Source organism: Cupressus sempervirens, chromosome 4 (genome assembly GCF_028749045.1).
Source record: "Cupressus sempervirens isolate cs-2001-9-10 chromosome 4, ASM2874904v1, whole genome shotgun sequence".
Classification (NCBI taxonomy): domain Eukaryota; kingdom Viridiplantae; phylum Streptophyta; class Pinopsida; order Cupressales; family Cupressaceae; genus Cupressus; species Cupressus sempervirens.
The window spans coordinates 624495335-624520676 of NC_143121.1; positions in this window are offsets into that span (position 1 = coordinate 624495335).

Here is a 25342-nt window from a genome sequence, read left to right on the forward strand (position 1 = left end):
CATGAGAGCCAAAAAGGTAAATTCACAAGTTGGGATAACATTATTAGGAAAAAAATGGCTTGGTCTTTGTATCCCTCTCTATTTGGAAATATGGGAAATAAAAGGAAATTTGAAATGAAATAGTGTAAATGGTTATGACATAAACATGGTTGGTTAAAATTAATTTTAAAAGTGCCTCTAGGGGCAATCCTAAGATTGCATGGATTGATTGTACTATATATCATTGGGATAAAACATTTTGTTCCCTAATTGTTAAATCATTAGGAAAAACCACTAATAATATAGAGGAAATTGTTAGATTTAGGTGAAAAACTAATCTCCCAAGAACACCTGCATGCATAACACTGTCACATGGATGAAGCAAAGAACAGAGGCAAGGAAAAATCAAGGAGGCCAAAAAGCCAGATCCATCTTATGGACATGCAAAGAGAAATATCTCATATAATCCAATAAGTGAATGTTTAAAATACAAAGAGGTGAATCCTTATAAAGGAATCACGAAACCCAAAAAGGGAAACTAAAGCCTAAAAAAGCTAGGGTTGCACAATATAATTAATAAAATATTAATTATATGCACCTACAAGATAGCTTAAGAAAACTAGAGTAATAGGCAACTTAATTAATTAAATCAAAGTGATTTAATTAATAAGTTAGAAAAAATAATTACTCTAACAAAAATAGAGGCATTTATTGAAGGACTATTGATGAGTAAATATACTGGGATTTAAAAATTAGTAATTGAAGGTGATTCCCAAATAGTTATTAAGGTCATCAGAACTATGAAATCCCCAAATTGGAAGTTGTATTCTAGATTAGGATGAGTATTTGAGCTATTGGACTATTTTAAAGAAATAACGATATATCAAATATTTAGAGAATGAAACTTTGAAGTAAATAGATTGGTTAATAAAGGTACATATGTGATGACAATTAAGAAAATGGGCTATGAATTGTTTTAAGGTAAAAATGACATCAACCATTTTCTTAATGTAAACTATATGAGATGAGTTCATTAGTTAAACACTTTTACCCAAAGCCATTCAATACAAGAGAAAAAGGGGTTTATGAAAATAACTCTCAATATAACCCAGCCCAAATGATATGAAAGGATGGAAATATTAAAAATATAGGTACTGAGGGGAGGGGGGGTGAATTAGTACTATATATTCATTCGCCAATTCAAACTTGAAATCTTTAACCATTAAACTAATACACTTTATCTTGTTGTAAAAAAACTTGTTTACCTATTCAACCATATAAATAAATTGTAAAGTAAATGCAATGAATAGTAACATAAGTCATGCATACACATAACACCACATGTTTGGTCTCAGAGAAACTCTTGGTTAGAGGGAAAAACTAAAGTGGAGTTGACACCCACAACTCATCACTGTCATAGATAAGGTTGCCCTATTAGGAGCTACAAGTTGTCACCTTCTAAGTGACTCACCCTATTATAAGTGATTGATACTTAAAAGTGTTGAGAATAAAGGATCTCTAATAGATAAACAATTACAAATTTTTGTATATAAATTCTGAATCAAATAAGCAGAATGAATGTACTTATCTTTCATTGTGTTTGCAACAAGGTTCTTAAATTCTTCCTTCTTCAACAATGATTACTTTACTAGATCACTGTAAGAAAAATGATGTAAATAATAATAGAAATGATATTCAATAACATTGATATGATTCTGTAGGTACTTGGATGCTTGTTATTGATGTTTTCACTGCAGTCGAATGAGCGTGTGTGCACGCACACACACACAAAAGAAAGAGACATGACTCTGAAGAGTCATGTCTCTATGTGGCCTAAAGGCCACGTAGGGACATGCCTCTTGGGAGGCATGTTTAGTTAGCAAGTGATGGTCTCAACAATAGTTTGTATATTGCTTGATAACAACACAATATTAAAAAAAAGCCAAGGCACATGTGTTAAATATCTGACATAGGTAAAGTAACCTTGAATCAAGTGATATGAATAGTACCATTCATGAGCAATATAAAACCCAACAATAGCATCAGTCGCTGGAAATATGAAACCTGACAATGACATCAATCGCAGGTAATATGAAACCCGATAAGGCAACAATATTTGTTACAAGTAATATGAAACATGACCAATTAAGTTGGTCAATCATCATGCATATTTTTTGTTAATATTATACATGCATAACATAGATATATGCATATGCATATGTATGCATAAATTAGTATGGATCTATGTATGTATACATATGTCTTTGTGATGCATATCAAATAGTGATGGCATTATACCTCATTAATGTATGATAGATATTAGTGATGGAATACAAATGCTTATATCTCTAAACTGTATTTGAAAATAATAACATCATAGAAGATTTAAGTTTTTCTTCTCTTGATGCTAAACATCAACACTCCCTCTTTAGCTAGGGAGGAGTAAGAAAACATTAGTCAGAGTCATCTAATAAGCACTATTGCATGAGCAGTAAATGATCTCTACTTGCACTTGAGCAATGTCTAGAGAAGGCCAAGAATAATCTCTACTTGCACTCAAGTAATGTCTAGAGGGGCCCCAAATAATCTCTACTTGCACTTAAGAAATGTCTAGAGAAGCCCAAAAATAATCTTTACTTGCACTTAAGCAATGTCTAGAGAAGCTCAAAAATAATCTCTACTTGCACTTAAGCAATGTCTAGAGAAGCCCAAAAAAATCTATTATTTACAAGATCATCACCTTGTAAATAATTTGTATATAACTAAATATGTCCATGAAAGATCGTCACCTTTCATTACATATAAAATAATATTAAGTAACCAGTGAAAGAAAACAACTCTTTTATTTCAAAAAATTTCCATTACAAATAATCATACCAAGTCTTTCCCTGAAGTATTTCAGTTTCACTTTGGCAAGAGGTTTGGTAAGGATATCAGCCTTTTGATCATTTGTACATATATATTCCAATTGAATGACTCCTTGATTAACCATATCTTTGATGTAATGAAATGGAATTTCAATGTGTTTAGAGCAATTGTGAAACACAGGGTTAGAAGAAAGCTTGATACAACTTTGATTATCACAATAATCACGGTGGGCTTCAAAGGTCTTTTGAAGAGATCCGAGAGCAACTTTTGGAGCCATACTGCTTCTTTGGCACATAAGGAAGATGCAATGTACTCAGCTTCGATAGAACTCAAGGCCATAGAAGTTTGTTTCTGACTAGTCCAAGAAATCATACTGGATCCAAGACTGAAACAATATCCTGAAGTGCTCTTGCACTCAATAGAACTTCCAGCCCAATCAGAATCTGAACATCCAGTTAGCTCAAGATTGACTTTTTCATATTTTATTCCCATTCCAATAGTACCCTTCAGATACCTCATTATGTATTTAGCTACCTACAAATGTATCTTCTTAGGTGCACACATAAACTGACTCAAGGTATTAGTTGTGTGACATATGTCAGGACGGGTATTAACTAGGTACATCAGTGATCCAATAATTTATCTATAATAAGTAGGATCCACATCTTCAGATTCATTCATATAATCTTTTAGCTTGTGTAAGTTTATCTCCATAGGTGTAGCAACTAGTTTACATTCCATCATCCCAAACTTGGTTAATATATCAACTATATATTTTCCCTGATTTAGTATAATACAGTTGTCTAGCTGCTAGATTTCTAACCCCAAGAAATAGTGAAGTAACCCTAGATCCTTCAGTTTTGAATTATAGATTTGGATCAGCTTCATTTTTGAAAAATCCCAATTTCAGTAGATAATTATCTATTTTTCATACCAGGCTCTGGGAGCTTGTTTAAGATCATAAAGTGCTTTCTTCAATTTACAAATGTGAGTCTTGTAATAAAAAATACTAAACCCTTCTGCTTGTTTAACATAAACTTCTTCTTCAATCTTACCATTAAGAAATGTTATTTTGACATCCATTTGATGTACTTTCCATCCTTTAGATGTAGCAATAGCTAGGATTGATCTGACTGAAGTATACCTGGCCATAGGGGCAAAAGTCTCATCATAACCAATGCCTTCTTTTTAAGAGAAACCTCAGGCTACAAATCTAGCCTTGTATTTTTCAATACTGCCATCTGCAACATGTTTAATCTTGAACAACCATTTGGAAGAAACAACAGATTTGTTTTTATGTCTTGGTATAATATCCCATATATCATTTTTCAATATTGAGTTATATTCCTCAATCATGGCTTCCTTCCAAGATTGATGTGAAAGTGCTTCTTTAACATTGGTAGGTTCAAATTTTATGAGTTCAGATAGCAGAGCAACATAACAGGATTGATTCCTAGTTCTTTTTCTTTCCTGAATTACATTATCTGGTTCAACTTGATTTTCAACTAACATTTTTTTGGCCCAAAGGGGTCTCTTCTTATTGGTATGGTTGATGTTTTCTGATTTTGTATGATTAGACATGGAAGAGATGTCAGAATTTTCCTCCCTCTCAATTTTTGTAACTTGATCATCTTCTGAAATGGATTCATCGTGCTGTTACTAGAAATTTTGAAGGCAATGTCTTCTTCAAATATGACATCTCTGCTAATCTCAATTTTTCTTTGTCCAGGAATGTAGATCCTGTACCCTTTTGAAGTTTCACTATAACCAATGAATATTCCCTTTTTCCTGGAAGACTCTAATTTGGTTCTCTTTTCTTTTGGGATGTGAACATAGACTGGACATCTGAATATTCTTAGATGATTTAAATCTGGTTTAACACTGGTAAATGCTTCTTCTGGAGTGGTGTTTTCCAATATAGAGTGGGAGCAATGATTTTGAATGTAGACAACTATATTGGAAGCTTCAGCCCAAAAGGAGTAATGAAGGTTTTGATCATGTAACATGGCCTTGGCTGACTCAACAATATATCTATTTTTTCTTTTAGCTATTCCATTCTGTTGAGGATTATAAGGTACAAAACACTCCCTCTTAATCCCAATAGAAATACATAAGTTTTAAAAATATCATATGTGAACTCACCCCCATTGTCAAACCTAAAGGTTTTGATCTTTTGTCCTAATTAATTTTCAACTTGGGCTTTAAACTCTTTAAACTTGGATAAGACCTCAGATGACTCCTTTTGTTTTAGAAAATAAATCCATGTTCTCCTAGAGTAGTCATCAATGAAAATTACATAGAATTGAAATCCATTAAGAGAGGGAATTGACATAGGACCACAAAGATCTGTATGAATCAATTCAAGTATATTTTTAGATTTATGAACACTATTGAGAAAGGAGTGTTTAGTATTTTTCCCTAAGGCACACCCTTTACAAATACTTGAATGATTTGATTTAAGATTTGGAAGTTCTTTTACAATTTTACTTATAGATGCTAAGGCTCAAAAATTAAGGTGACCTAATCTTCTATGCCACATTTCAATGGAATTTGTCTTATCTTTACTAAGAGTTAAGTTTAACTTTAGATTTTGGTAATTACAAAGCTTATAAAGACTTCCATCCCTAGCCCCAATGGATATGACTTTCTTGATTAATGAGTTCTTAGTCTAAGTTAAAACTCTATCTCCTTGAAATACAATTTTGTACCCTTGATTAGCAAGTCCTGATATGGAGACAAGATTTCTTTTAATCCCTGGCACATAAAGGAAATTCTTGAGTTGAAGAGTGATATTAGAATTTAGTTGAATAGAACAAATACCAATTCCTTTAATTGGGTGAGAGGAATTGTCTCCAATAGATACTTCTTTTAATTCATGATTTGAGAGGGTTTCAAACTTATCTTTAAATCTAGAGATATGATGAGAAACTCCACTATCTATGATCTAGGTGTTGTGATTAGTGCTTAACTCACTTGAGAGAGCTACTATAAATGCATAATTTTCTTTGTCTATTTTCTCATTATTTTTTTCTTTAACTTCTGCTAAAGCTGCTTGAATTTTCTATTTTTCAGGACAGACATAGTAGGAATGACCAAGCTTATCACATTTAAAGCATCTTACTTTGGACCAGTCATGATGTTTGTGAGATTTGTGTTTTTTTATTGTTTTCCTTTTTGTTATGTTTGAACTTTCTATTCTTATTTGATTTGGAATACAATGCTTGGATGTCACTATCTTGATTTGAAATTAAACCTCTAGATGCTAATCTGGACTCCTCTTGAGTTTATTTATTCTTTAGTTGATCAAATTTTGGAAGTTCAGGACGAGAGCTTAAACCTCTTATGAAAGTTTCCCATGATAGTGGAAGTCCTCTAAGGGAAATCATACTTAATTCCTTATCATCCATTTGTCTTTGCATAGTAGAAAGTTGATCCTTTAATTTAGTAATTCTAAGGAAGTAAGAGGTAATGGATTCTCGATTTTTCATTTTTATGTAAAGTATATCTTGTTTCAGAGTTAGCAATCTACTTGTATTATTAATTTCAAATGTACTTTGAATAGTGGAGAACATATCAAATGTAGTTTTAAGATTTGCTATAGAAAGAAGTATATGATCTTTTACCGAATCTATGATTATTTTCATTGCTTTATTACTATGCCTTTTCCATGTTGTTTTCTCAGATTCATTTTCAGGCATAGGTAAATTTGTTTCAATGTGATTTTCTAATTCCATCTCTCTTAGAATTATTAATAACCTTGTTTTCCAAGATGAAAAGTTAGAAGCTCCATCTATTCTATCTTCAATTCTTATGTGGTTCACCATCTTAATGCTTTAACAAAAACTTTTCTTTCCTTTTAATTTAGACTCAGAATTTTAATATTATGTAATGGTTTTCTTATTAGTGCAACTCTGGTACCATGTTAAGAATAAAGGACCTCTGATAGATAAACAATTACAAATATTTGTATATAAATTCTAAATCAAATAAGCAGAATGAATGTACTTATCTTTCACTATGTTTGCAGCAAGGTTCTTAAATTCTTCCTTCTTCAGCAATGACTACTTTACTAGATCACTATAAGACAAATGATGTAAATAATAATATCAATGATATTCAATAATGTTGATTTGATTCTGCAAGTACTTGGACGCTTGTTATTGATGCTTTCACTGTAGTTAGATGAGCACACACATATATATAAAAGAAAGAGACATGACTCCAAAGAGTCATGTCTCTACGTGGCCTAAAGGCCACGTAGGGACATGCCTCTTCAGAGGCATGTTTAGTTAGCAAGTAACGGTTTCAAAAATAGTTTGTATACTGCTTGATAAAAACACAGTATTAAAACAAAGCCAAGGCATGGGTGTTAAATACCTGACACATGTAAAGTAACCTTGACTCGGGTGATATGAATAGCACCAATTGTGAGCAATATAAAACCTGACAATAGCATCAGTCGATGGAAATATGAAACTTGACAATGGCATCAATCGCGGGTAATATGAATCTCGATAAGGCAACAATATCTGTTACAAGTAATATGAAACATGACCAATTAAGTTGGTCAATCATCATGCACATTTTCTATTAATATTATATATGCATAGCAGAGATATATGCATACGTATATGTATGCATAAATCAGTATGGATATATGTACATATACATATGTCTCTGTGATGCATATGAGATAGTGATGGCATTATATCTCATTAATGTATGACAGATATCAGTGATAGAATACAAATGCTTATATCTCTGAAATGTATTTGCAAATAATAACATCATAGAAGATTCAAGTTTTTCTTCTCCTAATGCTAAACATCAACAAAAAGTATATCTAACGGTTCTATTATAGATGATCATGCTAAAGGAATTTATCCTACTATAAGGATTTACAATCAAGACAAATTAAAGTCTTGTATACCCTGATATGAGTAACCTCGTTAAAGGATTTTACAAACTATTAGAAAAAAACAATAAATTAACATGTAAATACTTTATCCAAAAGTGTTCTAGATCCTTTTCACTCTATATTAATTTCTCATATCATCAATTAACCCTCTCATAAACTATTCTTCATAATGCTAGACTCCTTTTTATTTTGTTCTCTCCTTCACATGGAAATCCTAACTAGGGTTTTGGAATCTCCCATATCTTTCTTAGCAATTCATCTGTAACGCCCCGCCAAGGGATCCAAAAGAATTAACCTAAAGTTTCACTAAGTTTGCTAAACATTTTTTTTTTTAAAGTAAGAATGTATAACATACACATCAAACACATAGTAGAAGAAGCAATGACATGTAATCATTGACAAACATACATTGTAAGTTACATTTCTTAAAGATCCCAAGACGTTGAGTCACGTTTAAATTTAATTAATTCTAAGTCTAACAACTATCACATACATATGAAAGAATAATAAAAAAGTCCCATGTCAATAATATACATTTGATCCGAATGCCTCTTGGCAAATTAATTCGGAATGCTCAATCATCCACTGTACAAGTCACAGGGAATGAAAGGCTTAAAAGAATATACATATGTAAAAATAGAAATGCATCAACCTCCACGAATCCATGATACAAAGTACAGTAAAAATATATGAAACTATTCACTATACATGATACATCCATACATCCATAATGATAAAACATCTATCATAAAATCTAACTATCCATCATAATAATCCAAGAACATAGTGAAGGTAAATGCCAATCGCGAACACTCCAGCCACAGTGATCATGGAACAGATCTCAATGGTAAGAGTAAAAAGCACTACCACCCGACCGCGTGGAACCTAAATGGTCCACTCCCACCGCGCTGAGGAGATAGTCTCAAGTCCCAAATAGGATAACAAAACCTATAATCATAAATACTCTCTAAGTCCAGGAAATCCTATAAGTATGCTAACTCAAGGGTTCCTAAAAAGATCGACATCTAAATCTCAGAGGTACCACAAGACACGTAGGAAACCTAATATGCAAGCGGGAAAGTGTCATCGCAAAAGTCACGTAGAAGTTACCCGAGCAATCCCTTAGGAATCTCGGGTCCCTACTAATCCTTGCGGCCACTAGTATCCTCTCGTACTGATGAGGCATACTATGGAATGCAAGGTCGTAACCAAGCGTTCTCTCTACCCCATCCTAGTCTATACTAGCACTCAAGGCATGGGAGAGAACATACAATTATCTTGTTAGGTTCATTTTCTCCCATTTAGTGTAAATGTTTTCACTTATTAAATCAACTTACAATGGGTTACTCCAGGCAGCCTCTTAGGGCTCCGATCCCCATTGCAAGCCACTTCCTGACTCTACACATAGATAACCTACCCTAGGCTCATGAAATCACAAATTAAAGAATCATAATAAAATTGCCTCAGTCCTATACAAGCGACTGAAAATATCATAAAAGCTAAGCCACAATAATCACATCAGTTCTCATGAGCAATTGACAAGCATCAAATAATAATCATATGATCACGACAGTTCTCTATCAGCAACTGAAGGCATCAATGATAAATCACAATATCCAATGGTTCTCTAATGAGCAACCATAAAGTATCCCAAAATAAATCACAATACTGATCGAAGACTCCAAAATGGTCAAGTCAAAACATGTCACAACATGACATCATCAAGATCAAATCAAACACTTCAGTCCTCTCAAATCGACTGGAAGTAACCCAAGTATAACTGATCGAGACTCAAAAATGGTTATCAAATATAACTGATCGAGACTCAAAAATGGTTAAGTTAGGTATCTCAAATACATACACTTTAGCTTCACGCAAGGAAACTAGAAAGGAATAACAACCAGTAAAAAAAAAACATCCATCATAGAGCATATCACACATCACCATGGTTGAGTTTAAAAGATCCAGATCAAAACAACATAACATCACATTCACATAATCCCCGAGCCTCTGGTAACAACCTAGGACTGGTCAACGCTCTAGAACCACCCAAAACTCCCAAAGTATAGATAGTACAAACTAAATAGTACAGTTCAAAGTCTAAATTAGATATGAAAGCATACGGTTGAATTAAAGGTAAGGTTCCAGCTTCTAGTTAAATGTATGTTACAAGTAAATGAGTCTCGTAATTCACCCTTTCAATTCTTCTTTTTAAATAACATATAAATTTACCCCATTTATATTTAAAGTCAACTAAATCTAATTTAATAAGGCTAATGATTAGTTATCTATAAAATAACTAGATGATTAACATTTAATTAATCATTATAATTTAAATCTTTTAATAAATTTAATCATAACCTACAACTATATAAATATTTTATGAATTATTAATTACTTAATAATTAACTTACTATTTAATAAGAATTATTAATAACTAAGTTAAAATAAACTATATTAAATTTTTTTAATATTAATTAATTTAACACTTATTTAAATAAGTATTACTAAAAACAATATTAATAAATTTATTTTAATATAACATAATGTAATTTTTATTAAATGTAATAATAAAAAAAAATTAAAAAAAAAAACATACCCACCATACGTTTAGGGCCCGCCGGCCAAATAAAGCCTTGCGACCCCTTTAAAACAAAGGACGCCACAGGTTTACAAGCCGTGCGGCCCTGCTTTTAAACGCAGGTACACTGCGTAATCGCAGTACAACCTGCGAATAGACTACTGACGACCCAAAAAAGGTATGTGGGGATGGGGTCAACCCCCTCCCCACCATACATTTTATTATATAAATTTTTTTTTTAATAATTCACTTAAGAGTTATCAAATATGTTTTAAAATAATTTATTTAAGAATTTTATTATATGTTTTAAAACAATTCTCTCCTAACCAGGATATAATGTATTTAACTTTTATTTTATTAATTATTATTATTATTATTTTTTAAACATTCACAATTATACTCTGATAAAAAAAAAAATATTAACCATTCAAAATTTCAATCTACAATTTTCATTTATAAGTTTAGAATTTAACCCTTCCCCGATTAAATTCAGATTTCATTAATCTATCAAATAAGAATTCCTGATCACTCTTCTAATTTTTACGTATGCTGAATATATTGACAAGCATTTAATGATTTACAATATTGAATAATTTGAGCTTTCATCATAAAGAATTTGGATATACAATCCACAGGCACGAAGAAGACATGAAAGGATAATTATGTATTTAATCGATGATCAAAACATAAGACCCTACCTAAACTTGATGCTATTATGCAATCCCCAAGAACTGTAAGAGAATTCGCTCCTCTTCAATAACCTTTTTCCGAGAATCTTCTTTAGAATTCGCCTTCTAAAATTTGCTTCCAAAAGTGTCTCCCAAAATCTCTGTCTCCCCAAATTCCTTGTCCAAATTCGTGTCCCAATTCGTGTCCCCCCCAAGAATGAACCCCCAACGTTGTGATAAGCAAATTTTCTCCTCAAACTGGGGCACTTAATTGTGCGTTCACCCGAGAAGACTCTTTGCACAACTGAGTTAACTCCAATAACCTCTCCTATCTTTTCTTTTAATTTGCATTCATCTTTTATGCACATTAAGTTGATTTATTAAATAACTTTATTTAAAATTCTACTTGACTTCTATTTTAAATTAATTTATTACTTTAATCTCATGTGCACTTTGTGAAATTAAAATAACACTATTAATTTATATTATTTAATCTTTTAATTTATTGTTCATATTTAAACTCATGCTTAGATCATGCGATCTAGAATTCTTAATGATTTTATATCTTTCAACTTTTAATTTATTTTAGAACTTAATTGATAACATATTTAATTAATTTAAATAACAATAATATTTAGCATTTATTTAAAAATGAACTCCAAATATATTATTATTAAATTAAATAAATATTATCCTGTTCTAAATTTATCTTTGAACTTTAATTTTCAAATTTAATTCTTTTATCTAATTAATTTTTCAATTAATTAAATATTAAAGACATCATATTAATTCTCCATTAAATTAAATCATTAATTAATCTTTTTAATTAGACTTAATTAATAGAAAACACATCAAGGACTCATATAACAACATACGAAAACCCTACATAGAAAAACACATACTAAATCAAAACAAAAAGGGTTATAATCACGAAATTACATCATTTGATGCATTCAGAGGGTACTTAACTCAAATACTTGTCCTAATTATCAATTAGGACAATTGGCTAAAGGGTTTAGGAATTGGACTTAAGAATTTATCTCCCTTCTCTTACCATTGAGACAATGCGATAGAGTACGCTCATCCTGGCAATTCAGGGAAGTCGATACCCGGTACCTGCAACCTGCATAAAATCCACGCATGTACAAACACAATATTCTAAGCTAAACAAACAATGGCAGGAAGTGGTGCATCGTGTAGATCCTGACTAGCAGGTGACTACGACTCCCTTCCTTAACCACATCAGAAACACCATACATAAATAAAACAAACACGCACACCATACATATGCAGTATGGGGTAAGTATCCATAAGAAGCACATGGAATAATAAACCATCTAACTAATCATCATCGATAACTAAAACCATTGAATAATCATCATACATGCATAAAATATAGAGTACCAAGTAATCTCATCATATAATAAACTGAGTGTAAAACAATATCTGATAATCTCTAAAATAATAATACTAATCATCAAACATAAATTGGCCTAAAAGAGTTTGGCAATGATAACAGAAATGCGACTTAGGGGCAGGCACTACATCATCTCTATCTCAAACATTCCCAATTCTTTGACCACATTGAATGCATCTAAGTCTTTCTATAATTCTTGAGGTAGGAACTTAATTTATTTTTATTCACTAAAGATTCCTTAAATTAATCACTTAGAACTATTTCCAAATCCCTATAAACCATCACAATTTATTCCTTGCTCTATGTAACCTGTTTCATCTTTTGACCAAATGCAATGAATCTTGCTCCTTTGTGATCACATATTTAATTAATCAAAATTGCTCATATTCTACCTATTCTTCTGATTGTCTGATATGTCTATTTACCTATTCATATCTTTAACTATTTACAAGTAACATGAATTTATCAATAATAAACCTTTCTCCTCTAGATTGGTCTATTGTTTTGTGTATCGATAAGACTCAAATTCTAGTTTAACAATAAGGTGTTTCTTGTTTGCCTTTACCTATCTAACCTGTTTGCCAAAAGTGCATATTTAACTTGTTTACTTCCATTTATAGATAAGGTAGATATGTTGCCCCATTGTATATGTATGCCTAAAATGTGGGCACATTTCTATGAGTCATTATATTCAAGATTTCTCAAAAATGAGGTCTCAAATGACGACTCATAGCTCCCTATTCATGGGGTGCAGGGGTTTGTAATGGAGGCCCTTAGTCTAACCTAATTTGTGCCCATGCAAATACACCACGAAACAAGAGATTCAATGATCTAATATGCATGCAAATGAAAATGAAAAACTAATCTAAATGATAACAATGTAAAAAATGAAATCTAATCTATGAAAAAAAAAAATGTAGATCTAATCTATGAAAGCAAGATCTAATATATCAATGCAAGATCTAAGCTAACATGAAAATCAAAGTATTGATCACGATGATGGAAGCCATGCATGCAAGAGAGAATGAAACGAGAAGATAGAAGTTCTCCACAAAAGCTTTAATATTCAAAACTCCTTTTTCAAAAATCATTCTCCAAACCTGCAACATAACAATAGCATAATAATGGGTGTCTCTAAAATGAGGAGAGGGCTCTCCCTTATAAAGAAGATTGGATGATCTAGATTGAGAGGAAAAAGATTTAATCAAGGGTGGAGAAATAATGATCCATGTGAACTAAAGATCCACCAATGAGAAAAGTGGAGTGGTTGAGAAGAAAGTGGAGAAAGGATGAAGATAAGTTCCATATTAAGTGTAGATAAAAGATTTATTTAATTTTCTATTTGTTTTAACTCCTTTTTCATCAAAAAGAGATTTAAGTGGGATATTTTATTTAATTAAAAGGGAGTAAGTTCTTTTAATTAAATAGGAAATATTTAATCAAATTAAAAGAGGGATTTTTCTCTTAATTAATTAAATGTAGATGAATTATTTAATTAAAAGAGAAGTTTTCTTTTAATTAAACGGGGACTTATTTTATTTAATTAAAAAAGAGCAAGTTCTTTTAATTAAATAGAAAATATTTAATTAAATTAAAAGAGAGTTTTTTCTCTTAATTAATTAAATGTGGATGAACTATTTAATTAAAAGAGAGGTTTTCTTTTAATTAAATGGGGACTTATTTTATTTAATTAAAAGAGAGCAAGTTCTTTTAATTAAATAAGACTTAGGATAAAATGATCAACTTTAGAAATAAAACAAATTGAATTTGATCAAGGAAATTGATTTGAATTGATTTAATAAAATATTACACACCATTGATTTAGGAAATTTGATAAATTGATAAATTGAATAATGGGGGCCCATAGTCTAGGCGACCATTTTAGGGTGCATACAATATATACTTATTTACCCTTTTCTCTAACTTCATAATTATCTCTTCACCTATTGGTTTTCCAATAATGACAACGGTACTCCAAAATTATCATCAATAACCATATTATGGTTTTCCATCAATATTCTCCCCCTTTGGTATTGATGGAATTTTTTTTTGAAATTTCAAGAATTCAACATTCTCTCATTAATCATATTCTCCTATTCCAAGATCTCAAAATACACTACTCCCCCTTTGAAAGGATTCTCCTTGCTACTACTCGCCCTTAGTCTCTATATTATGCCCTACTGTACTACTCCCCCATTTTTTGAAACAATGCCAAGAATATGACAAAATTGTAATGTACATGGGTGCATACCTCTTCATTTTTTATCAATGATAGACTTGAATTTGTCCTTTGCACCAGTTAGCATATGTTCCCATGATTCCTTAAATGTAGTAAGTGCAATTATTTGACCATTAAGATCAGTTGCGAGTTCCTCCATATTGTCTACTAGACTAATCTCAAGTTTATTGATTAATACTTTAGCCTTCTTCAAGTATGCTTGCATGATGTCCATATGGGGTGTGGACATACCTTGTAATTATAGAAGTTGCATTCTAATCTAATCTTCTTATGTGCTTAATTATCTTTCTTTTAGTGAGAATTCTCTAATCCTTGTTGTGTGTACCAGTGTAATATCCACTCTAAATGAAATCTAATTATAAATATCAATTGATATCTCAATTTTTAATAAGAATTTAAATCAATAGAATAAAGTATTAAGAATATATAAATATGAAATGTCTAATTTTTAATTTTAATTTTTTGAAAAAAAGAGGGGTAAAAATGCATTCAATCAAATCCAAGTTATAGTGTAGTGCCTGCCCTAGTTTGCATTTTGCTATCATTTCCGAACTCTTTCTTGATGTATTTTCTATTAATTAAGTCTAATTTAAAGATTTAATTAATGATTTAATTTAATGAAAAATTAATATGATATTTGATTTTATTTAATTAATTGAGAAATTAATTAAGTAAAAAGAATTAAATTTGAAGATAAAAGTTATAAGTTTAAATTTGGAATGTGAGAACATTTATTTAATTTAATAATAATATATTTAGAATTCATTTTTAAATAAATGCTCAATAATATTATTATTTAAGTTAATAAATATTTTATCAATTAAGTTTCGAAAATAAATTTATTAAAATTTCATGACCACATGATAAGTGCATGAGATTTAAAATTAATAAATTAATTTAAAAAAAGAATCAAGTGAATATTAAATAAAGGAATTTAATTAAATAAAGTAATGTGCATTATTTTAATACTTATTCACACAGGAGTATGGGAACTCTTGTGAATTGTCATGTTGACAACACAGGAGTTTGCACTCTAATTATGCACATGTTGTCTACACTTAGGATTTATCACATTATTTGAGCACATGGAGACTACAACATTCTAGACACCTCATCATGTTTATCTTCTTATCGTGGAAGTTATGTGCTTAGTTGTCATGCTTATCTCCTAGTTCTTTCTAGACACATTCTAAATGCATCTTAGAGGCCTTTATATATAGGCTCTCCTAGTGTGTATGGAGAGGCTCATATGCTTTTACATGCTCATAGGCTTCTGCAAGCACTCCTAGTCACTTGAGGGATTTAGTTTTTGGAGGAATTGCAAATGTTGGAGAAGGAAGGGGCTGTTCTCTCTAGACTTTGAGGTGTAGTGAATTAGCATTAGTGTCCAGGTAGGCACTCTTGATTATTTCACATACTCTGTTACGCTCTCTCTCTTCCTATCTTCATTGCGTCTGCTAAATGACTACTTGGATAATTCTTGTGATGAATGTTGTATGTTGTGAAATTTTGGTATGTGTGTTGATTCTTTCTGTGTGCGAAGAAATCTAAGGATAATAGATATAGCAAGCTTGGATATAGCATCATACTCTTATCCACATTATAACAGAGACTGAAGCAATCTATTTCAGAGTAGGGGTGGCAATTTCCATACATAATATTGTAGCAAATAAGCAATACTAAAACTAAAATAAATCAATAAACGAATCAAGTTTCTAAATGGACTAAATTATACTATTATAAGTCTCTTGGGGACATTATGGCAGAGTCACATAATTGGGTGCAAGCAGCAAAGACATTTTACCAGGCATGTCAACAATTATCTGGCAGAATCCAAAACTAAGGCCACACATAGATGGAAAAACTGGCACATCTTGAGATTACGATATTGTGATTAGACTCCTTAGATATTTCCGTGAATAATGAAATAACTTGAAACTATGGAGCTGTGAGAGAGGAATTAAGAATTAACACATCAACTATCTTCTATTCAGTGATGCATCAGCAAAGACAAAGATTTGGAGATCATATTGAAGTATTTAATTAGCAATTACTGAACAGGGTACTCAGGATAGCAATTAGTCCGGAATGACTCCTAGCTTAACAAAGATGAAGTGTTGAGTCAAAGAACTGACGATATTAGTGATTACCATACCTATTATAGATGGACACCGCTGGATATTGTTCATAGCCTAGAGTATTGAGGATTTGATATACACATTGCTGCAATATACTTAGATGGGTAATGTACAGTATTGAAATTAAAAGGTTTGACTGAAGTTTATCATAAGAAATGGTAGGAAGAAAATCTACAGAAAAATTTTCAAAGCAGAAAATTGATTGGCTAAATCACACATTAAGCTTCATTCCAACACTAAAAGTGTTAAATAGTCAAAGCTGACTTATCTTTTCCAAGCTTAATTTTCTCCTTAATATGTGATGTTTAAAGATGGCCGTAGCAATCTGGCTCCTGTGGACACATTCACAATTCGACCTTCAAATCTGAGCAGCAGCTGAAATTCTTCTGTGATTCTCTTCGTTCCGTAATAATTTATTGCTATGCAATTCATTGAAAAATTCTTACAAATATATAGTACACCCGTGAAACTTGTAAAGCATTCATCAAAGCTTCATAATGTAGAATCATTCTATTAATAGCAGCATTATTAACCTATGAAAATTTATAAATTAGATTATTCCAGGAAATTTTGTGTATGCACACATGACTTCTATATTCATAGCGAAAATGATCAAAATTTCCAATGGATATTAAGGAGACGATCAGATTGATTACAACTCTCGGGTGATCTCTCATGGAAGCTATTGTATTCCTGGTTGCGCCACGTGTAAAGAGAAATTCAAAGAAAAATGAATAGTAACGAGAAATTTTACTAAGAAAAAGAAACTGATCTTAGGAATCGAATTTTAGAAATACACATTTACGTTTGCTGGGAAAAAAGTAGCAATTGCTGGCCATTTCTTTTCCAAGGTAATTCGGCGAGTCTTGTTTATTATACGAATTTCGGAGCATGGTTCACGCCTGACGTCTCACACAGAGCTGACTACACACATTCCAGGATAAATTGGTATGCTGGGTTTGTAATATACCACTGCCTTGAAAATGAATATTTCAGTTTGCATACAGAAGCTTATAAAACTAAATATTAAACATTATAACAACAGTCACGATGGTGTCTGACTGCAACGAGTTTGGGGGTTTCACAGGCCTTCGAGTAGAAACCCCGCCATTAATTCCTGACTTCCTCATGCACTTCGTGTATTCCATTTCCCACCACTTTGCAGCCCATTAGCCGCAGTTTCAAACAAAAAAAAAGATATGGTAACTGGCGCGAAAAATGAACATTAATTTTCAATCAAGGTATCAACTCTTCCTCCATTCCTGAGCGGTTTCAATACAGAACAGACTAAATAATCACAGAGACGGTGATTGTTTCAAGCTATTATAAATATACTTCTCAAATGTTCGTAAACAAATAAGCATCCAGCAGAGATGTCGCGTCAAGCCGCACGGCTATAATCCCTTCGGCGGCCTGCATTTCTAAATCGCAGGTAAGGGATAAATTTACTTTAATTCTTATTAAAGTATATGGTAAAGTTGTTAATTAATATTTAATAGGTTTTATGTTTTTAAGTTTTAATTAAATTTACATTTATATAATTTTAAATTTAAATCATAATTTTAAATAACAATTATTGTGTATGAGATTATTAATTGACTTTTTAATTATTATTAATAATATAGTTATTATATATATAATTAATTAAATTAAATTCGGATTATTCAGCTAATGGAGTTGTAGAGTTATAGAATTATCCATGATTGTGATTTTAATGAAATTGACAAGTATTTTTTTTAAAGCCAATAAAGATTATTTTATTCTTTGAATACTTTGGCAAAATTATATTTAAAATCGAATAAGGATAACTATGTAATTTGTCTAAATGTAAGGATGGGTTATTGGTAAAGATAATATGGGGATTTATATTTGCTCTTATTGAATTTCAAATATTCTATTGATAACACAATGGGAGTCTTTTTCAAAATAATGTGTGTGTGTGCGTGTGTAATTTATCCTTAGAACATTTTAGAAAATTGTTTTAAAATAATGGAGGGATAATTCTATGTTTTATTCAAAGAGATAAATGGGTTGACTTGAAAATTAAATGAAGAATCTTATACACTTGAAACGAAAATTGAAACCTCACATTTGGCTTAACCATGTGATTGCAAAAGCAAACCAAAACATGTGTTTGTATCTTGTTTTCTTTATGCTATATGTGTTTTGGGGTTTGTCCCAGCTTTGACCAGTCTTAGGTTGTTACTAGAGGCTCGGGGGTTATGTGTTTGCGATGTCATGCTGATGTTGATCTCGATCTTTTTAAGACCCAACCATGGTAATGTGATGGTATGCTCTATGAGATCTTGTATTTACTGTTCATTGATCCTCATCAATCTTCTTGTGTGAAGCTGAGATGTATGTGTATGAGATACTTGACTTAACCATTTTTTTAGTCATCGATCAGTTATACTTGAATTACTTTTTAGTTGCCTTGATGGGATTGAAGTGTTTGTTTTGATCTTGATGATGTCATGTTATGATATGTTTGACTTGACCATTTTGGAAGTCTTCAATCAATATTATTTTGAGATACTTTTCGGTTGCTCGTTGAGAATCGTTGGATATTGTGATTTATCATTGATGCCTTCAGTTGCTTATGAAGAACTGATCTGATTATTTTGATTATCTTTATGATGTTTTCTAGTTGCTTGTATAGGGCTGAGGTGATTATGTGATTTGTGATTTCATGATCCTAGGGTAGGTTATCTATATGTAGTGTCAGGAAGTGACTTGCAATGGGGGCCCGGGCCCTAAGTGGCTGCCAGGTTAACTCATTGTAAGTTGTATTAATAAGATAAAAAATTACACTAAATGGGGATTAAAATGAACCTAATAAGATAATTGTATGTTCTCGCCCATGCCTTGAGTGCTAGTACAGACTAGGATGAGAGTAGAGAGAACGTTTGGTTGCGACCTTGCATTTTGTAGTATGCCTTGTCAGTACGGGAGGATACTAGTGGCTGCATAGGGATCACTAGGGGGCCAGGGTCTATTGAGAGACTACCAAGGTAACTCTAGCATGATTTATGCGATGACACTTTTTCGCTTACATAATAGATTCCTAAATATCTTTGTGTGCCTGTGTCTAGATGTCGACCTATGTGTTGGAACCTTTGAGTTAGTGTACTTTTAGGATTTCTCGGACTTAGAGAGTATATGTGTTATGTGTTTTAATATCCTCTTTGGGACTTGAGATTATCTCCTCAACGCAGTGGGAGTGGGCCATTTAGGTTCCATGTGGTCGGGTGGTAGTGATTTTTCACTCTTACCATTTGAGATCCGTTTGTAGTCACCATGGCTAGAGCATTCTTTGTTGGCATTTACCTTCATTTTATTCATGGATCATCATGATGGATGTATTTACTAACATGTTTCTTTATATTGATGATTAACATGTGATAGATGATGTTATCTACTTTATGGGATCATTTTATGCTTTATTCTTGCATGTTAGATTTCTTTATATGTATGTGGTAGCATGTTAGATTTCTTTATCCATATGTTGTAGCATGTTTTAGGAGTGACATCCCTATTACTGTCGTACCGATGATCTTTTCGATGGCTTGGGATGTTACGCACAGGGATGGCTAGGGCCCACGATGGTCTAATGATGCTATTGACGGTTGGGAGGAACCACACATTTAGTTAGATGTGTTTTACGATGGATGGATGTACCATGTATGTTATTAGTTTCATTTACTTTATGGTACTTGTGTCATGGATTCGATGAAGATGATGTATCTTTATTTTTATATGTATATTCTTTTAAGCCTTTCATACCCCATGACATGTACAGTGGATGATTGAGCATTCTGAATTTCATTTGCCAAGACTCATTCAGAACAAATTTATATTATGGACATTGGACTTTTTAACTATTCTTTCATGTAGATGTGGTAGTTGTTAGACTTAGTATTAATTAGATCAAATGTGACTCAACATTTTTCAGATCCTTAAGGAATGTAACCTGTTATTTATGCTTACAGTTGATTGTATCCGCTACTGCGTGTTTGATGTGTATGATTATCTTTCTTTTAAAAAAAAAAAAAAATTGTTTGGTAAACTTAGTAAAACTTTAGGTTAATTCTTTTGGATCCCTTGGTGGGGCGTTACATACAGAGCAAAAACCGAAGGCCCAAAACAACACTACATACTCCTGTCCTCCAGTAACATCTGATCAATGATCCCACAATACTCAGAAGATAATTCATCCCTATCATTAATATCCCATCTACCCACATTCTTTGAAGCCCACTTTGCTAGACAATCTTCCACTCTATTCCATTTGCGAGGGATATGACAAAAGGAGACAATCCAAGGAACTACAAAGACTCAAAATTTTTCTAGCCAAAGAAGAAAGTTGCCAACTAACATCTTCCAACCTCTGGTTATTCAACATATTCACAAAAATCTGAGAGTCAGACTCACAGATGATCTTTCTCCACCCTAACGACTAGCCACGTTCAATAGCAACCTTAATAGCTAGGGCCTCCATCAGATTATTAGAATGTTGATCCTTATAAATAGAGAAGAGAAAAACTGTACCACCATCATTGCCTCTACCAATAGCCCCAATACTAGCATGACCAAGGTTCCCCCAAGAAGACCCATCCATATTGATCTTCAAGAACCTAGCTAGGGAGGAGACCACCTCCCATCTCTACACACCCGCTACTTACCATGGCTTGATCTTTTTTCGAGAATGCATTCCTGATAGTTCTCTCCCAATTTCAGATTCCTCACAATAACTTGATCCCCATGATCTATATTAATAGACATATCATACTTTGCATAGATCGTCTCCTGGAGCCTATTAAGAATCAACTTCTACAATTGGGAGCTCCCAAGTTTGGAATCACGAAAATTTTTGTGATTCCTTTCCAACCAAAGGTTCCAGAGAATGAAGATCAAACCAACCAATTAGGCAGTTTGTAAGAAAGAAGTCTTTGCTAGAGGTTTGCCCAAGCTTTCTTAGAAATCAATAAGAGAAGTAGCATGAATACAACCATGATACCAAGCCTCCCACCATTTATGCCATATCTCTCTTGAAAAGGGGCAGAGAAAAAACAAGTGGGAGACACACTCCTCATTGTGCAAGAAAAGAACGCAAACTGAAGGTCCTTAAAAACCTCGTTTGCAAAGATTCTCCCAAGTGACGCATTTCTTTTGAGCTAACAACCATAAGAAAAAGTTACACATGGGCCATGAAAAGCTTCTCCACACCTTCTTCCACTAGTGCACTTCAACTAGACCGTGAAGGTTCTTGTCAAGAATAGCATAGCCTTGAGCCATCGTAAATTTACCTTTTGGGCTTGGACTCCAAGCCAAGCTGTCCCTCCCACTGAGAGAGCTGCACAACCTATCCTCTAGAACTCTAGAGAGAAGGGCACGGTCCTCATTAGAGCCACCCATTGGCCACTGCTGAGAATCCTTCCAGCAAGTCATCTCAACCTGCCCCAGGCACTTGACGGTCTTAAAATGCTCCACCTTAAACCATCCTACATTAGTAAAAATTTAGGAGAGGGGGAGAAGCTGGGGAAAACTAGAAAGAATGGGAGGATGGCCATCCCACAAGTCCTGGGGCATATGCACCGAGTTGTGGTGCCAAAAAGGTGACAACGAAATTTTTTTTTCCTATTTTAAATAACGCGTACGCGCTATAGCGCGCACGCGCTTTTAAAAAAAAAAAAGTATGTATGATGGGCTGCAAAATCGTAGCCCATCATTTTCATTACCATTTTCTTTTACTCCTACAACAAGCAGCGCGTACGCGAGTTGAAGACTCAACATTTGCACCACCATTTGCCAAAATGCCTCCTCGTCGACGAAATCCAAGACCACAAATGCACCCACGACAACGTCGTAAGTGATATAAACCTAACTTTGCATTGTTTGATATATTTTTCATATTGTTTTGTAAGTTTTTTATATTCTTTTGTAGGCTTTTTACAAATTTCATTTAGATTTGTTTATTTATTTGAATTTCAATTGATTTTTTATCAGGAAATGTTCATAATCAACTAGAAAATCCACAAGAACATCAAAACCCTCAAGAACCTCAAAACCAAAACCCTCCTCAAGAAGAAGAACAAATTCCACAACCCGAACCAATTGCAAGACCTCCACTAGGCACACAAGAAAATCTAAGAAATGAAATAGAGAGAGGCAAAATTGAATTAGAAGGAATCATTGGTCGGTTGAAAGAATCTCGACAAACCAATCCAATGAGAGCTCAATTGGCATCATCTCTCGAATCCATTAACACTCAGATAGCCTCAGTTAGTGGTCAGTTAGATATTTGGCGGGCTAAGAGGGATGCACAAAAAAGATTTTATGCAAATAAATTGTCATATGAAGATGTTAAAAAAAAGGAAATACCAAAAGGTAGTATATGCGCATTATTTAGAAAACCTGGTGAGCAAAATACTGTTAGAGAGGGTACTAAACGATTCCCCATCCATTGGTGCATACATGATGCTATTAGAAATAATTTTTGGGATAGATGGTGGATGGTTTTTGATGCCCCTCCTTGCAACAATCACGAGGTCCCCATGTATTTTTTGAAGAAATTATATTGTGAGTTTGTCCTTGGGGAGATCCCCAATTATTTTGATATGTTAGACTCCCAGGGTAGAGGTGGGGGATCATCATTTGAGAGGCCCGGAGCACGTCATGACCCTAATGTAGTTAGGGCACCCGTGGTCCATCCACAGCGTGAGCATGTGATTATTCCTTCAGTTGTGAAGGAACATGTAGAGGCCAGCACTCTAGGGACCATTAATGCTTTGACACAGACCCTCATCCATTCCACGAGCCCATTAGTTGAGGGGGAGCCTTCTATACATCATGGTCACATGTGCACTTCATGTGGATCCCTATGCACATTTGGCACTCATGTCGGAGATGGTGCAGATGATGGGCTTGTCATCGATCAGTTCCTGAATGAGACATTTGGCATTGACACACAGGTAAATTACTAATTTGATCACATTTCATACGTATAGTGAATGATTAATTAATTAGGATTTATTGATATTGTTCAAAATTTAGGGTCAAAGTGTTCCTGGGCCTAGCAGTGATCCTCCAGGCCCATTTTTTGTCCCTTCGACGAGTCCTGAGGTATGTATCAATTTAATCATTTTAATTAATACATATATTTATTACATAATCATATTAAGGATTGACCAAAAAAAAATGCATGTGCATCAGTTCTCCACAGGACCCTCAACCTTTACCATAGACACAGAGCAGAGACATCATACGAGCTTCACACAGGTACAGTTGTTTCATGTTAATTTAATTCATTTGATTATATTTATTCCATGTTTCATGTTAGATATAACGTGTATTGTATGACGTGCAGCTCATGATGTCGGACACACATCCTCATCTGTGATAGTCTGTTGATAGTGGAGTGGCCGCAACTGTGGCTAGCTCACAGCCACTGATGGAGGTATGAAAGAATTTTCTTCGTTTTAGTTGTTGTTTATAATAGTTAATCTCAAAATTTCTAATGTTATTTATAAGTGATTATATTTATTGAATTGTTGTAGGGTCTTGTCACGCCTGATCGTCCACGAGCATTTGAGGTGGACTTACAGAGTGACTATTTGTTGGCGGTAAGAAAATAATTGATTTTGTGAGTACATATATTTGATTTCAACGTATAATAAATATTGATTCATATCTACTTTCTTTGTATTAGTTGGACCTGGAGAAGAGCCTCAACAAGAGGTCAAGTGAGCGTGTCAGGAAGGCCCCGTCATCTCCACTGTCTCCCTCCACACAACGGCAGAGGACGTCGAGAGACTTGTTTCCTTCCCCTCATGGGAAGGAAAAGATGTAGTTGAGATATTTGATACATATATATAGAGATTTGTTTCCTTCCCCATGTATATATATAGGCATCTGAGAGACATATTCGATACACATTTGATGTACATATGACATTCTCTATTTGATGTATGACATGTTTGATGTATGACATTATTGGTTAATATATGATATGTTTGTTCATATACAACATTATTGGTTATCATAATATATTATATGTTTGTTAATGTATATGACATTATTGGTTATCATTTTATATTATATGTTTGTTCATGTATGACGTTAAATTAGATATGTTCGTGTATGACATTAAATTAGATATGTGCATGTATGAAATTAAATTCAATTGCTAGAGAGTTGCCATTATGTCTACCAACTAGTAGATGTTCTTTTTTGCTTTATTAGTATTTCTCAAAAACTGCAAAGAAGTTGTTTCTGGTAGTATCTACTATAGTTCTACTCAAATATGTTTTCAAAAATACTTAGTATGGCAAAGAAATGTCTATGGAAAGCTTGTCAAATAGGATATTAAAGAACTAAATGTGGATAGTCATTAATACCCATCAATAAGAACACAGACATCTTTCTCAAGCAAGCCATATGACATTAGAAAGTAATTTATAAATTTCCTTTGCAAATAACTAGAAGATGCTATGAATCTTAATACAGAGTTAATCACGAACTCATTATTCCATCCA